We start from the raw sequence: 17,817 nt of genomic DNA, 5'->3' as shown, positions 1-17,817 counted from the left end.
CAATGGGCATTTGCTGTCACAAAGAAGCCCTGACACTTTGTCACTGTTCCCTCATGGTTCAGCCTTGCCATTCTCACTATTTGGGAGTCGGTAGCTACTAAAATATTACATAACTTGAAATCCTCTATGAGTCAAGCACACACTTTCAAGAATTAATTATTGCTGAGTTCCTCAAAGGATGTTTCATCCTTTATAAACAGACCACTTCCAATGTCTCCATTCTCACCTCTCACCACTACTCTTTATACTCTACTTTCCAGCCACACAACTTTTGGTTTACCACTATGCCCAACTTTCCCTTACCTCTAGTGTGTTCACATATATACACATTCTCTTCTTTTTTGCCTAGACTGATGATGACCTCTTTCCTTTCCAGCTGGCTAACTTCTACTCATTCTTCATATTTCTAATTTTAAACTCTCCTCTACTAGGATATTTCCCTAGCAGTCTATCTCTCACCTGGTATAGACATCCATCTTATGCCCCATCATATTACTCTGCATTTCTTATATTGTAATATTTATAATTATTAATAATTTGTATATTTAGTTGTCTTTGCTCCATGCCAGGCTATAAATGCTTTAATGGAAGTATGTTTATCTTGCTTTCCATCAATTCTGAATATAAAATGTAGTGCTTGGCATAATAAATTTTTTGAGGAATGAGGGAAAGGGGCATGGATGAATAAAGAAATGGATTAATCAGTGATATGAAAGTGCCTCTTGGAGGAGGCAAGATGGTCACTGAGTGAACTTGCCTTTGTGTGAACTTAACCAACAACAAGAAACTAGAATAAGAAGACAAAAGTGACAAAGAGAAGATATAACACCTATGCAAAAAGAACAGCTAATTAACCTCCAAGAGCAGACAAAGAAGCTAAGGAACTGATTAAATCCGTCAAGATAAAGAGATGACCAGAAAGCAACAAAAATCTACAAAACAAACCAGTAATCAGGAAAACATGGCTGAATCCAATCAACAAACCAGTAATCACGAAGGGGAACAAAACTTGGCACAAGCAATGAAAGATCTCAGAACATTTATCACCGACAAATTTGATGAAGTAATGAAAGAGGTTAACAACATGAAGACATCACTTGGAGGGGAAATTGCAGACATAGGAAAAAATATAACAGATATGATGGGAATGAACACCACAGTTCAAGAAATCAAAAATACACTTGCAGCAAATATCAGCAGACTAGAAGAGACAGAGCAGAGAATTAGTGATGTGGAAGATAGTACATCAGAAATCAAACAGATAGTAGAAGGGGTCAATAAGAAGATAGAAAAAATCCAATTAGGACTTAGGGACCTGAATGACAATGCAAAACACTCAAACATACGTATTATAGGCATTCCAGAAGGTGAAGAGAAGGGAAAGGGGTCAGAAGGAGTGTTGCAGGAAATAATGGCTGAAAACTTCCCAAATCTACTGAAAGAGACAGATGTACATATCCAAGAAGCACAGTGCACTCCACTAGTCATAAACCCCAACAGGCCCACCCCAAGACATATACTGGTCAAATTATCCAATGCTCAAGACAAAGAGAAAATCCTAAAAGCAGCAAGAGAAAAGAAAACCATCACATACAAGGGAAGCTCAATTAGATTAAGTGCTGATTTCTCATCTGAAACCATGGAGGCAAGAAGGCAGTGGTATGATATAGTCAAGGTACTAAAGGAAAAACATTTCCAACCAAGAATACTCTATCCAGCTAAACTAGCATTCAAACATGATGGAGAGTTCAAAATATTCGCAGACAAACAGAAACTGAAAGAGTATACCAACAAGAAACCTCCCCTTCAAGAAATTCTAAAGGGAGTTCTGCAGGAAGAAAGGAAAAAACAGGAAAGGCAGAGTTGGAGGAGAGTATAAGACCAACAACAACAACAAAAAAGACAAAAATATATATATACAAACAAAATATGACAAACACAAATCCAATCAAAATATGGCTAACACAAATAATTCCTTGATAGTAATAACACTGAATGTCAACGGATTAAACTCACCTATCAAAAGATTCAGACTGGGACATTGGATAAGGAAATATGACCCATCAGTATGCTGTCTACAAGAGACACATCTTAGACCCAGAGACGCATGGAGATTGAAAGTGAATGGCTGGAAAACAATCATACAAGCTAACAATAACCAAAAAAAGGCAGGAGTAGCTATATTAATATCAGACAAAATAGACTTTAAATGTGAAACAATTGTGAGAGACAAAGAAGGATACTACATTTTAGTGAAAGGGAAAATCTGTCAAGAAGATCGAACAATCATAAATATTTATGCCCCTAACAAGGGTGCCTCTAAATATGTCAGGCAAACGCTGGAAAAACTAAGTGAAAGAATAGATACATCTACAATTATAGTGGGGGATTTTAATACACCACTATCAACTCTGGACAGAACATCTCAAAAGAGAATCACCAAAGAAACAAAACATCTGAACACTATATTAGAGGAGCTGGATCTAATAGACATATATAGATCGCTACACCCAAACACAGCAGGATATACATTTTTCTCAAGCACACATGGATCATTCTCCAAGATAGATCATATGCTAGGCCACAAAGAAAGGCTGAACGAATTCAGAAAGATTGAAATCATACAAAACATTATCTCTGACCACAGTGGAGTCAAGCTGGAGATTTGCAAGGGACAGAAGCCCAGATTTCACACCACGATTTGGAAATTAAACAGCACACTCTTAGAAAAACAGTGGGTCAAAGAGGAAATCTCAAAAGAAATCAATGACTACCTTGAAACAAATGATAATGATAACACAACATACCAAAATTTATGGGATGCAGCAAAAGCAGTACTGAGAGGGAAGTTTATAGCCATAAATTCATATATCAAAAAAGAAGAAAGAGCAAAAAGTGAAGAACTAACAGCACATTTGAAGGAATTAGAAAAACAACAACAAAGTAACCCAACAGGAAGAAGAAGGAAGGAGATAACAAAGATAAGAGCAGAACTAAATGAAATAGAAAATAAGAAAGCACTTGAACAGATAAACAAGACCAAGAGCTGGTTTTTTGAGAAGATTAACAAAATTGACAAACCTTTAGCGACACTAACAAAGAAAAAAAGAGAGAAGATGCAAATACACAAAATAAGAAATGAGAAAGGCGATATCACCACTGACCCCACAGAAATAAAGACTATCATAAGAGGATATTTTGAAAAACTATATTCCAACAAAAATGACAATCTAGAGGAAATGGACAAATTCCTAGAAACACATAAGCAGCCCATATTGACAAAAGAAGAAATTGATGATCTTAACAAACCAATCACAAGCAGAGAGATAGAATCAGTTATTAAAAATCTCCCAACGAAGAAGAGCCCAGGGCCAGATGGCTTCACAGGTGAATTCTACAAAACATTCCAGAAAGAACTGACACCAATCCTGCTGAAACTATTCCAAAAAATCGAAACAGAAAGAACATTACCCAACTCCTTCTATGATGCCAACATTACCCTAGTACCAAAGCCAAACAAAGACATCACAAGAAAGGAAAATTACAGACCAATTTCTCTAATGAACCTAGACGCAAAAATACTTAACAAAATACTTGCTAATCATATTCAACAACACATTAAACGAATTATACACCACGACCAAGTGGGATTCATCCCAGTTATGCAAGGATGGTTCAACATAAGAAAATCAATCAACGTAATACACCATATAAACAGATTGAAGGAAAAAAATCACATGATTATATCTATTGATGCAGAAAAAGCATTTGACAAAATACAGCACCCTTTCTTGATAAAAACACTCCAAAAGATTGGAATACAAGGAAATTTTTTGAACATGATAAAGAGTATATATGAAAAACCTAAAGCCAATATTGTGTACAATGGAGAAATTCTAGACTCCTTCCCTCTAAACTCAGGAACAAGACAAGGATGCCCACTGTCTCCACTCCTATTTAACATTGTCTTAGAAGTACTTGCTCGAGCACTGAGGCAAGAGCCAGAAATAAAAGGCATTCAAATTGGATAGGAAGAAGTCAAAATGTCATTATTTGCAGATGACATGATCCTATACATAGAAAACCCTGAGAGATCTACAACAAAGATTCTAGAACTCATAAATGAGTTTAGTAAAGTTGCAGGTTATAAGATCAATGCGCAAAAATCAGTAGCATTTCTGTACACCAATAATGAGCAAGATCAGGAGGAAATCAAGAAACAAATACCATTCACAATAGTAAATAAAAAAATCAAATACTTAGGAATAAATTTAACTAAAGAAGTAAATAACTTACACACCGAGAACTATACAAGATTGTTCAAGGAAATCAAAGAAGACCTAAATAAATGGAAGACTATTCCTTGTTCATGGATAGGAAGACTGAACATTATTAAGATGTCTATCCTACCAAAACTGATCTACACATTCAATGCAATCCCAATAAAAATCAACACAGCCTTCTTTAAGGAACTAGAAAAACTAACTATGAAATTTATTTGGAAAGGAAAGAGACCCCGAATAGCCAAAGACATACTGAAAAAGAAAAACGAAATTGGAGGAATCACACTACCTGACTTCAAAACATACTACAAAGCTACGGTGGTGAAAACAGCATGGTATTGGCATAAGGAGAGACACATAGACCAATGGAATCGAATTGAAAGCTCTGATATAGAACCTCACATATATAGCCACATAATATTTGATAAAGCCACCAAACCCTCTCAACTGGGAGAGAGTGGCCTATTCAACAAATGGTGTCTGGAGAACTGGATAGCCATATGTAGAAGAATGAAAGAGGATTACCATCTCACACCTTATACAAAGATCAACTCAAGATGGATCAAAGACCTAAATATAAGAGCCAAGACCATAAAAACCTTAGAAAGCAGTGTAGGGAAACATCTACAGGACCTTGTAATAGGTAATGGATTTATGAATATCTCACCAAAAGCACGAGCAGCAAAAGAACTAATAGATAAATGGGACTTCCTCAAAATTAAAGCCTTTTGCACCTCAAAGGAGTTTGTCAAGAATGTAAAAAGGGAGCCCACACAGTGGGAGAAAATATTTGGCAACCATATATCTGATAAGAAACTTATAACTTGCATATATAAAGAACTCCTATATCTTGAAAATAAAAAGATAAACAACCCATTTAAAAAATGGGAAAAAGACTTAAACAGACACTTCTCCAAAGAAGAAATACAAATGGCAAAAAAGCACATGAAAAAATGTTCCAAATCTCTAGCTGTCAGGGAAATGCAAATCAAAACCACAATGAGATACCATCTTACACCCATAAGATTGGCAGCTATGAAAAAAACAGAAGAATACAAGTGCTGGAGAGGATGTGAAGAAAGGGGAACACTCATCCACTGCTGGTGGGAATGCAGAAGGATCCAACCATTCTGGAGGACAGTATGGCGGTTTCTCAAAAAACTAGCCATACAGTCTCGAAGCCAAACTCAGCATGTAAATGCAATGCCTTCCCCCCAGCGTGGGACATGACACTCGGGGATGAGCCTCCCTGGCAACGAGGGACCACTATCAACTACCAACTGATGATGCAACTGGAAAATGACCTTATACGGAAGGTTCAATGCGGATCAGCAGAATATCCATGTCTACATAAAATACCATGACTTTAAAATGCTGTTTGACCTAAAGTAAGGGGGAAATGGAAAGGAGAAATGAGTTTATATGGCTTCGAGTTTCTAAAAAAGAGTCTGGAGGTTGGCAGAAGGTTTGCCCTCATGCACAACTGAGCAGAGTCAGAGAGACAGATAAAGCAGATACAACCCCCAGATATTGGTTCCTTTGAGGGCTAAAGAAACCCACGGGAGTTATGGTCATGGCCGATGGGGTTAACTACCAGGGCAGATGGCCCCTCTTTGGAAATGGTGTTTATGTGTGATGAATCTGGACTCAGATGGGATCTCCCTTCATAAGACTTTCATGCCAATGTGCTGGAGGTGCAGTTAATGTTGGGGTTTAAGATATATTTAGGGGATTTGAATCTCTGGACTGACAATGTGATAGCCAGATCCTGAGCCTCAACAGACTCCAGCACCTACAATCTGATTTATTGGACTTACCACACTCAGCTAAGATGGAGTTGAAGAAGGACAACCACCACACCATGGAGCCTAGAGTGATTACAACTGAAAATGGGAGGATTGCATCCAGCATCCAGGTGGAATCTGACCCTCCTCTTGACATAGAGGTGCAATGGACACAACCAATCCAATGTCCACATAGAAGAGGTGGCATTGGAATGGGAAAAGTGGACATAGTGGACGATGGGTATGGGGAAAGGCAGGAAGAGATGAGAGGTGGAGGTGTCTTTGGGACATGGAGCTGCCCTGGATGGTACTTCAGAGGCAATCACCGGACATTGTAAATCCTCACAGGGCCCACTGGATGGAATGGAGGAGAGTATGGGCTATGATGTGAACCAATGTATATGAGGTACAGAGGTGCCCAAAGATGTACTTACCAAATCCAATGGATGTGTCATGATGATGGGAACGAGTGTTGTTGGGGGGGGGAGAGGGGGGGTGGGGGGATGGGGTTGAATGGGACCTCACATATATATTTTTAATGTAATATTATTACAAAGTCAATAAAAAATAAAAAAATTAAAAAAAAAAAAACAAAAAAAAACAACTAGCCATAGATTTGCCATATGACCCAGCAATACCACTGCTGGGTATATACCCAGCAGAACTGAAAACAAGGACACAAACCGATATATGTACACCAATGTTCATAGCAGCATTGTTCACTATTGCCAAAAGTTGGAATCAACCCAAATGCCCATCAACAGATGAGTGGATCAATAAAATGTGGTATATACACACAATGGAATACTACTCGGCTGTAAGAACAAACACACTACAAACACATGTGATAACATGGATGAATCTTGAGAACGTTATGTTGAGTGAAGCAACCCAGACATTAAAGGACAAATACTACATGACCTCAATGATTTGAAATAACCAAGCTGCTCTAGATAGCAAGGGACTGAACGATAGGCTTACAGGAAATTGGAGGGTGGAGGAAGGATGTGAGCCGATGTCTACAGCGGTGGAATTTAAGACGAGATGGTGGTAAGTATGAACACAAAGAAGAGATAAAAGGGGGGCAGGGGTTGCCTTTGGTTGGGGCTTTGCGGGTTTGAGGGAGGCTGGGAATGGGCGGATGGGTAACATTGCCCAAAAGTGGGGGGAGGGAGGGCTAGCATATGAACACAGGAGAGGGTCAGGTGTTGGTGGAGAGTAAAATGCCGAAAAAATCATATCAAAATATAATAAAGAGGGTTACCTGTTTAGAATGCTCGGAGGGGAGGGTCTGATGCAGGACGGGCTCCAGGGGAATGTCTAAATGCTCATTCTGCCAGAGTGGGTGACACCATGGGGTAGAAACCCAAGTAGTGAGAGTGGGGGTGGACTCACATCCTGGGGAGGACTAATGCCATGAAATAGAGGGAACTGTATCCCTCGAGAGAAAGGGTGGCTACCAGGGCATTGCGGCAGTTGAGCAAGTTAGACCCTGAACACTATTCCATCTATATCTGGAAGTGGCTCCTCGGGAAACGGAGGCTGGCTGTCACTGTGGGCACCAAGGTGGAAGGGAAAATGGACGTTAAATGTGTGTAACCAAGGTAAATGGGGGGTAAGAGAGGAGTTTCGTGAGAGTACACAAGGATGGATATAAAACATGTAATATTACACCATAACATATAGGAGATGACAGACTGATAATGTAAACCATAATGTAAAACATAGGATAACTAAGAATGTAAAAAACTGTGTATCCTAAAGTATGCACCACAATGTAAGCACAAATGTCACCTTGTTTGAAAGCTATTGTCTCAGACTCTGTACATTACGTTAAGTAAATATGATGTGAATAGGGTGTAAGAGTATCGCTGTGGAAGGGAAAGGTTTTGTGGTGGATGTATGGGAGTGCTGTATACTATATATATGCATTGCTGTGGTCTAGGGCTCCTGTGAAGAGAAGCTCAATAATTGGGGGGGGGGGGTGGGAAAGATAGGATGTAGAATTTTTTCCAAGTCAACACATATTCTTTATATAACCTTTAAACCCATCGCTATATGCCATTTCCTAGTAAGGGACCCTGACATTATATTGGGCTTCAAATTTCAGGGAGTTCTGGATCACAGAGTGGTTCAACAAAGGCAATGGAGGAATACTGGTATGGGATACCATTGACAGGGGATATATGGCTGACAGGGAGCTGTACAGAACATATGTCCAGGGTTCATGGCAATGTTTGGATATACTCATAGTGGCAACAATTAAAAACCACAGCAGGAGGGGTACTGTGTTCCTGGCCAGTGGTGCTCTGTCGTGGTCCCTAGGGGAGCAGCGACAGTCTCCCAGGTGCAGCGGCGGGGACCGGGAGGGAGTGAGGGTTCAACAGTCAGCCCATGACGCTAATGACTATGCTTGGGAGCTGATAAGCCTAAAATAAGAACAAGGCCTAGAGCAGCATTGTGCCTGGGAATTTCCTCCTGTCAGCCTTCATGTTACTCAAATGTGGCCAGTCTCGAAGCCAAACTCAGCATGTAAATGCAATGCCTTCCCCCCAGCGTGGGACATGACACCCGGGGATGAGCCTCCGTGGCACCGAGGGACCACTATCAACTACCAACTGATGATGCAACTGGAAAATGACCTCATACGGAAGGTTCAACGTGGACCAGTGGAATATCCCTGTCTACATAAAATAACATGACTTTAAAATGCTGTTTGACCTAATGTAAGGGGGAAATGGAAAGGATAAATGAGTTTATATGGCTACGAGTCTCTAAAAAAGAGTCTGGAGGCTGTCAGAAGGATTGCCCTTATGCACAACTGAGCAGAGTCTGAGAGACAGATAAAGCAGATACAACCCCCAGATATCGGTTCCTTCGAGGGCTAAAGAGACCCATGGGAGTTATGGCCATGGCCGATGGGGTTAACTACCAGGTCAGATGGCCCCTCTTTGGAACTGGTGTTTATGTGTGACGAATCTGGACTCAGATGGGATCTCTCTTCATAAGACTTTCATGCTAATGTGCTGGAGGTGCAGTTAGTGTCGGGGTTTAAGATATATTTAGGGGATTTGAATCTCTGGACTGACAATGTGATAGCCAGGTCCTGAGCCTCAACAGACTCCAGCACCTACAATCTGACTTATTGGGCTCACCACACTCAGCTAAGATGGAGTTGAAGAAGGACAACCACCACACCATGGAGCCTAGAGTGATTACAACTGAAAGTGGGAGGATTGCATCCAGCATCCAGGTGGAATCTGAGCCTCCTCTTGACATAGAGGTGCAATGGACACAACCAATCCAATGTCCACATAGAAAAGGTGGCACTGGATTGAGAAAAGTGGACATGATGGCTGATGGGTATGGGGAAAGGCAGGAAGAGATGAGAGGTGGAGGCGTCTTTGGGACATGGAGCTGCCCTGGATGGTGCTTCAGGGGCAATCACCGGACATTGTAAATCCTCACAGGGCCCACTGGATGGAATGGGGGAGAGTGTGGGCCATGGTGTGAACCGTTGACCATGGGGTGCGGGGGTGCCCAGAGATATACTTGCCAAATGCAATGGCTGTGTCATGATGATGGGAGGGAGTGTTGCTGGGGGGGGAGAGGTGGGGTGGGGGTGGTAGGGTTCAATGGGACCTCATATATATATATTTTTAATGTAATATTATTACAAAGTCAATAAAATAAAAAAATAAAAATAAAAAAAAAGAAAGTGCCTCTTTTAAACATAATGGACATAGAACAAGGTTAAAGAAATTTATTCTCATCCCAGAGTCTGCCTTGCTTTTGTTTGTTAACTCCTAAGTTGTTCTCCTCCTCTGGATGTTTGTTCTTTTCCCTTCTTTTTTTAAGATTGGCTTAGTCTTACTTCAAGGTTTAGATCAAAATCATCTCCACACAGAATATTTTTCTGACCACCTATCTAAAAAATCTCCTCCAGCTACACTTTATTTCTTCACATTGTTTTATTTTTAATAGCACTCATGCAATTAATAATTATCTTTCTTGTTTATTACATGCTTATAATCTGTCTTTCCTTAGCATGATTTAGTTTCCTAGCTGCTAAAACAAGAACCAAAATATGGGCTGGCTGGATAACATGAATTTATTGGATCACAGTTTCAGAGGTTAGAAGGCTTGCTTCTTCCTGGGGTCAGTATCTTCTGGCCAGCCTGCAATCTTTGATATTTCTTGGCTTTTCCATCACAAGGCAGTGAATATGGGGATGCCTTCTTTTCTGGGTTATATTGGCTTACTTCCAGGTACTGGCTGATACCCATATCTTCTCTCCCTGTCCAATTTATTTTCTTATAAGAACTTCAGCTATACTGGCTTAAGGTCACCTTCAATCAGTTTGTACACACTTAACTAATAACATCTTCAAAGGTCCTTTTTACATTGAGGTTCATGTGCACGGAACCAGCAGTTGGGACCTGAACAAGCCTTTTTGGTAAATGTGATTCAATCGCCAACAGCATACCAGATACATGAAGGCAAGGACTTTGTCTTATCCATCACTGAATCTGTTTTACCTAGAAGAGTGTCTAGAACTGAATATTTCTCTCTCACTCACTTTCTCTTTCTCTCTCACTTAAGTAAATGAATGGATTCATAAAATTCAATTTTAAAATATATAAATAATGGTAGAAATATGTTCTTATTAAAAGCCCTCAATTCAAATGCATATCAAGGACTTTTAGAGGTTCAAACTGGTCATCTCCAGAAACACTTCCAATTTTGAGATAATATCATACATAGAATGATATTTGAAGAAGAAGGCTAAGAATGGACTAAAAGCAATAGCAACCAAGAGAGGTTTAGAGGCTTTGTACATTAAAACTAAATTATAAGAATTACTAAAAAAATGAAAAAAATGTTTGTTTACAATGATAAAAAGAATTTTTCTAAGCTCTAGTTTAACTGAATCAAAATGAACAAATATTTTCCATGATATTGTAGAAAGAAGATTAAATTCCCTATGATGAATTTGAGGGATTCTAGGATAAAAAAAGGGAAGCCTAAATTCTAGTCTATTTTATTTTTCTTTTAATTTTTAATTAATTTTTTTGTAGAGATGCTGTTAAGTTCTTTGTGTCTGACTTATTTCATGTAACATGATTTCTTTGAGGTTCATCCACATTGTCACACTTAACTCATTTTTATGGCTGAATAATATTCCATTGTGTGTATATACCACTTTTTTGTTTATCCATTCATCTGTCAATGGACACTTGGGTTGGTTCTTTCTTTTTGCAATTATTTTAATGGATAATGCTGCTATGAACATCAGTGTGTAAATATCTGTTTAATTATTTGGGGTATATACCTTGAAGTGGGATTGCCAGTTCATATGGTAGTTTTATACTTATGTTTCTGAGGAAATGACAAACTGTTTTCTATAACAACTACATGAATTTACACTCTCACCAACAATGAAGAGTGTTTCTATTTCTGTACATCCTCTCCAACACTTGCAACTTTCCATATTTTTAATAGCATCCATCCTAGTGGTTGTGAAATGGTGTCTCATTATGGTTTTGATTTGTATTCCCTACTGGTTAATGATATCAGTGACTTTTTGTGTATTTATGGCCATTTGGATATCTTCTTTAAAGAGTTTGTCTGTTCGAGTCTTTTGTCTATTTTTTAATTGGGTTGTTTGTCATTTTGTCATTGAGTTGTAGGATTTCTTTATATATTCTGGATATTAAAACCTTATCAGAAGAGAGTTAGTTCAGTGGTTTGAGTGCCTGCTTCCCATGCACAAGGTCCCAGGTTAAATTCCTAGTACCTCCTAAAAAATAAAAAAAATAAAAATTTTAGATGCAAAGACCCTGTCACTTAGGAGGGATGCAGTGCTGCAGGGTATGACCCAGCCAACCCAGACTTTCCCTTGTGCCTCCTCTCCTCCCCCACTTTCCAGTTCTCCCTCCACTTCTTCCTCTGGTACCCTGGACAGCGAAGGAGTAGACTAGCCTCAGGTCCTCTAGATCTCACACCACGTCACTGCAGGATCTTTGTGATGAAAATGCCAGGAAATATTTAAAGTCACTATTAACCTTTCCAACCAAAATTCTTCAAGAACAGTCATCCCTTGCGTATTGTGAGGACAGAGTAATTGAACATTTTTGGAAAATCAAAGGTCTAAATGGAGGTCAAGCAGTTGTCCAGTACATGAAAGTAGATGAAGGTCTAACAACTTATGGAATCCATTACTATGCAGTAAAGAATAAACAAGGAATTCCTTGGTGGCTTGGAATCAGTTATAAAGGTATTGGTCAGTATGATTCACAAGATAGGGTGAAGTTTCAGAAATTATTCCAATGAAAACAGCTGGAGAATTTATATTTCCATGAGAAGAAATTTCCTGTTTGAGTTCACAATCCATGAAGGATTTCAGTGTCAAGAAGAACCTTTGGACAAAGTGGCCTCTTTGTAGAAACCTGGTATGCAAACTCTTCTCTCATCAAGTCCATTTGGTAATAACAATTAGTCAGTATCTGTTTCACTTGGATCTGAAGCAAAGCAAAGCAAAACACCCTCACCCCAGAGTTAAGACTATATTCCCATGGATAGGACATAGACAGAACACAAAAGGTCTCTAAGCTGGTGAGCCTGGAGGGAAAGAGTCAGTTCATCATGGCAAGCAATGGCAGCTTAATCTTCTCAGGTTCTCAAGAGTTAGTGGTTAATGAAGAGCAAAAGAGAGAGGAAATCCTTGAAATCAAGAAGGAAAAGCTGTTGCAAGTAGAAAATCTCCCAAAAAAGTCAAAGACCTTAAGAAGATCTGTTTGTGGGAGGCTGAGCTCACTGGCAGAGCATCGATGGTGAATCACCTAAGATAGGTGAGAAACCTTCTCAGGTCAGAAGATGTGTAGACACTGCATTCAAATTAGATGACAGCTTGCTGCCAGATGAAGAGGATACTGCTTTGTAAGAACAGGAGACAATTTCCTTACCCAACAAAATCTGGTTGAAACTGAAAGGGAAACAACAACTTGACAATGAGCCAGACATTTCTAAATCCGTGAAGAAAATAAAGCAAGATTACAGGGATGCAGTAAAAAAAGCTTAGGAGACTGAAAATGCAATAAATAAATATCAAATTAGATATGGAAAGAACCCCAGCCAGAAAGCAATAGTATATTTACCAAAAGATATAATCCCATAGGAGAGTAGCTCCTTGTCGGACATTACTGTCTATAATGATCCTAATGACTCTTTCACTCCTACTGGGCAGGGATCAAGTTCAGCCCCTCTTTCTCCAAGAATTCTTCCACCCAAGTCTCTTGGTATTGAGCGAATCCATTTCAGAATGTCGTCCATCAACGAACAGTTTATGGATACCAGGTAGTCCAGACCTGAGTCTTCATCTTAGCATCACTGCCAGTGCAGCTGAAGCCTCAAGTTCCAGCCCCAGCTCTCTTTGAGATGAACAACACTATTTTTCTCCCTCTCCAAATCCCGAAGAAGGAGAAACACTGAAATCCTGGATGACAGAAATTACTGAGTGAGGCCAACTACTGGCCAGTGTTACCCACGCAGACTCTGGACTCGTGTGCCAGGGGTCAGAATGGTTCTACGTCAAATTCAGGAAGCATGCCCAACCTAGCACAAAAGGATAGCTTAAGGATGGTGCTGCTCTAAGAGTCAGGAGAAACCCTCTTCCTCTTACGATATTGCTGGGTACCTGCCATATGGAGAGTGTGATCTTTATTGCCATAGTGGTTGTCTACCAAAATGACAATAAGAACAGTACAGTGTCAACCCCTCCTACTGGTCCTCAAGCCCACTATGGATATGACCATCCAAGGGACTACAGAAGGTACTTTCATGAAGACAAGGTGGATCAGGTGCCCTGTATTCCATATGCAACACTCCCTCTGCCAAGGAAGGCTGCTTCTAAATCAGAGCCCAAAACCAAAATATCCACAAGGCTTTAACCCAGATAGGCAAAGGGCTATCTGAACATGAGAGTCTGGAAAATTATTCTTTATACCAGCTGCTATGGCAATGTCTATAATCCTCTCCCCTCTCCAAGCAGACAGTTCACAGGAACCAGTCAACTGGACAGTATAGATTGGAAGAGTTTGAAAGACAGCTTGGAGAGTGTAAACAGAGGCTCTTTTGGCATGAAAATTCAAACATTAGTCCCAACTGCAGTTGGACTTCTTCACCAAGCACTGTGTTCATCATTAGTGCGCCTTGTAAAATGTGCTCATCTTCCCTGAATGCTGTTGGCTCTAGAAACCTAAAAGCATCAAAGGCAGAAGAGAAGGCTTAAGTAGTCCTGGAAGTGAATCTCACATGATGCAGCACAAAGCCCCTGAAAAATGACTCATTTTTTAGGCTTCAGAAACTAACCTAACAGAGCAAGTTCTGACACAAGGAAATGTTGCCAAGCCAGGAATCAGTTTGAAGATTTCCTCATTCAGAAGCACTTTTTAAGAGAATAAAAGTTGTTGAAGGTAAACCTCAAAACTGTGAGAAGTGTGGTTTGGGTCTCTAGTAGGAAAGAAGGAAAGGGGAAATTTCAGAGTACAGTTCTGAATGATGAGAAAAGGGAAATCTGAAGCTCCTTAGTCACCGCTCATCTGCACAACATTGGATTTTGTGAGCTGACAAAGAATAATACGCTATTTCTACATGGACATGGACAAATTAGTACCAGAAAATTACTTGATGAGTGAAGCTGGATTATCATGAAGTTCTGAATGAATGTAAATGGTTTTTTTGTTTGTTTTTCTGTAAATACTTTTTTTTATTCTAGCCTTGTAATCTCTTTAAGTTGTTTTTCCCATCTAGAGTTTTTTCTTCTTCTTTATTTTCTTTTAAATGTTACATTCAGAAAATATGAGGTCCCCATATATCCCCCACCCCCACCCCCCGCACCCCACTCCTCCCACATTAACAACCTCTTCCATAATCGTGGCACATTCACTGCTCCTGGTGAATACATTTTGGAGCACTGCTGCACCACATGGCCAGTGGTCTACATTGTAGGCTACACTCTCCCCCAGTCCACCCAGTGGGCATGGCAGGACACACAATGTCCAGCATCTGTCCCTGCAGCACCACCCAGGACAACTCCAAGTCCTGAAAATGCCGCTATATCATATCTTTTCTTCCCTTTCCCTACCCTCAGCAGCTACTGTGGCCACTTTTTCCACATCAATGCTACAATTTATTCCATTACTAATCACAATAGTTCCACAGCAGAACACCAGTAAGTCCACTCTAATCAATATTCTATTCCTCTATCCTGTGGACTCTGGGATGGTTATGTCCAGTCCCCCTCTACATCGAGAGGGGGCTTAGATTCCACATGGACGATGGATGTAATTCTCCTGCTTGCAGTTGTAGGCACTCTTGGCTCCCTGGTGTGGTGGTTGACCTTCTTCACCTCCCTGTTAGCTGGCCAGGGTAAGTCCAATAAACCAGAGGGTAGGACTTGCAAGTCTGCTGAGGTTCAGGGCCTGGCTGTCACATGGACAGTCCAGAGATTCAGGTCTCCTGAGTATACCCAAACCCAACGTCAATCACAGGTTTGGTAAAAGTAACAGAAGAAGCATTTGTAGAAAGATCACATCTGAGTCCAACTCCATCACATTCAAGAACACAAACTCCAAAGTAGGGCCAACTGACATGGCACTGAACTCCAGAATCATCTGCCATGACCATAGAACCTGTGGTTCTCTGTAACCCTCGGGAGAACCAGTACCTGGGTTTCTATCTACTTTGGCTGTCTCTGGTACCCTGCTGAGGTGTGCATAAACGTTACCCCTCTGATGACTTCCCAACTCTTTTTTGAAGACTCATAGCCATATAAATTCATTTGTCCTTTCCAATTCCCCGTTTTATCCAAAGTCAAAAAGCAGTTTTTAATACCTCATATTACATGTAGGCTGAGATACTGTGCTGATCTGAGTTGATCCTTTTATTCAAGGTCCTTTTCTGGTTACATCACCAGCTGGTGTTTGGAAGTAATCCTTCAGTGTCAGGGAGGCTCATCCCCAGGAGTCATGTCCCACACTGGGGGAAAGGTAATGCATTTACATGCTGAGTTTGGCTTAGAGAGTGGCCCCATTTGAGCAACATGGAGGCTCACAGGAGGTAACTCTTAGGCACCCTGCAACTCTGGGCCTAGCTCATATGTAAATGTTTTCAGGATATTATAAAAGTAATGTTGTTCATAAGCACCATAAAGTAGGTTCTGGAAAGATTTCTTTCTCTAGTATTCTGTAATATAACTTTATAGTAACAGTTTGGAGAGAATTAAGCAGCACACTGAATAATCGACAAACTCTGTTCAAAGAATATTCTAAGGTACAGTATCATTGAGTTCCTTTTTTCTTTCCACACAATTTGTATAGTGAACTATTTTTATTCAGGCTGGCAGCTCTCCTACCTTGTTGTCATTTGAAGTGGCAAACTCTGTATGAAAATATTCTATAATCATGAGTTTGAAAAAGTATTTGAAGGTGATGCAAAAGGAACTTCAAAACAAAAACTATATCAGTTTAAATTGTGTACCCTAAAATAGTGAACATTAAAAATTGAAACATTATCTGAATTCCGCATGTAGCTCTTAGTCACCAAGTGACAAAAATAAGATCAGTTATTAAAAAAATACTCCAAGCTGTAGTAGATTTAATAGTGAGGCTAAAACTGCCTCATACTTTCCTTGGAGGTACTAATTAGCTATGGTTCACTGTAGGATTTTTTTTTTACAATAAATATTTTCATATTCCAGATTGATTCTTTTTCGTCATATTTATTCTGCTTCAGAATTTTTTTAAAAAGGTGGTTCTTTCTCCTCTTTTATACAGGTTTCTTGCTCATATTGTGCAGAGATATTTCTGACCAACTTTTTTGGAACATTTTCTATCTATATTCCAAAGAATGTAATATACACATAAAAATTATTTGTTAAACTGGTCCTTAGTCATTTGTATCATTAGAAATGAAGTTTGGAGGGAAAAACTGGGGGAAAAGACACATACAAAAAAATAACTTATTCTCTTTTGCATATCTGTATAGTTTTCTAGAAACAGAAATACCCTTTTGCATATTCTTTCACTGTTGTGACTTTTCAAGACCTATTATATCTTCACATAGGTCAATAAAATAAAGGTGTGTTACTGAAAAGTTTATGTATTCTTACATTTATATTCAGGGTTCATACAAAGCAGCTTAAAGTGCTTCCCATTTCAAGTAACCGTGTTGGGCAAGGTTTCAGACTTTTAGTTGTATTATCATATCTTAGTGACTCCAAGATGCACATTTTTCTCATATTTACAACTCTGAAATTGGGATGCATCTTTTAATTGATGGTGTATCCTAATTGAATTGGTAGTGTATTTCTTAGCAATACATAAAATCATGCTGTGTCTTATAGTAAATTTGTCTCAGAATTGAGGAAATACAGTAAGTTATTGCCTCACTGAGGAGGACAGATGCAAATGTTTAGGCTTCCTACCTGGGCATGTTGTTTATTTGCAACAAATATTTCAGAGTAGTTTCACTGACTGGCAAGAAAATATTTCATCTGGCATCTTTTTATCCTGCATACTGGGGAAAGGGCCTGGGAAATGAACTGTATGAAGATCTTATAATATTCTGTATAAGTATCTTACATGAAAACATTTTCCTATTCAAGAAATAGGTATGTTCAGAATACAAGTGGGCCTTGAAGGAATTAACAGTATCTGGCTTCCAAGGAGGAGAAGAATGCATAGATATGG

General features: G+C 39.5%; 1 pseudogene; it reads left to right on the top strand.

The window, feature by feature from the left end:
* Positions 1-961: 961 nt before the first annotated feature.
* LOC101422647 (FERM domain-containing protein 4B pseudogene) lies at positions 962-13,451 on the top strand (annotated as a pseudogene).
* The last annotated feature ends 4,366 nt before the right edge of the window (positions 13,452-17,817 follow it).

The sequence above is a fragment of the Dasypus novemcinctus genome, chromosome 1 (assembly GCF_030445035.2).
Source record: "Dasypus novemcinctus isolate mDasNov1 chromosome 1, mDasNov1.1.hap2, whole genome shotgun sequence".
In the NCBI taxonomy this organism is placed as follows: Eukaryota; Metazoa; Chordata; class Mammalia; order Cingulata; family Dasypodidae; genus Dasypus; species Dasypus novemcinctus.
The sequence above is the reverse complement of the archived record's forward strand: the minus strand, read 5'-3'. Positions and strand labels throughout refer to the sequence as shown.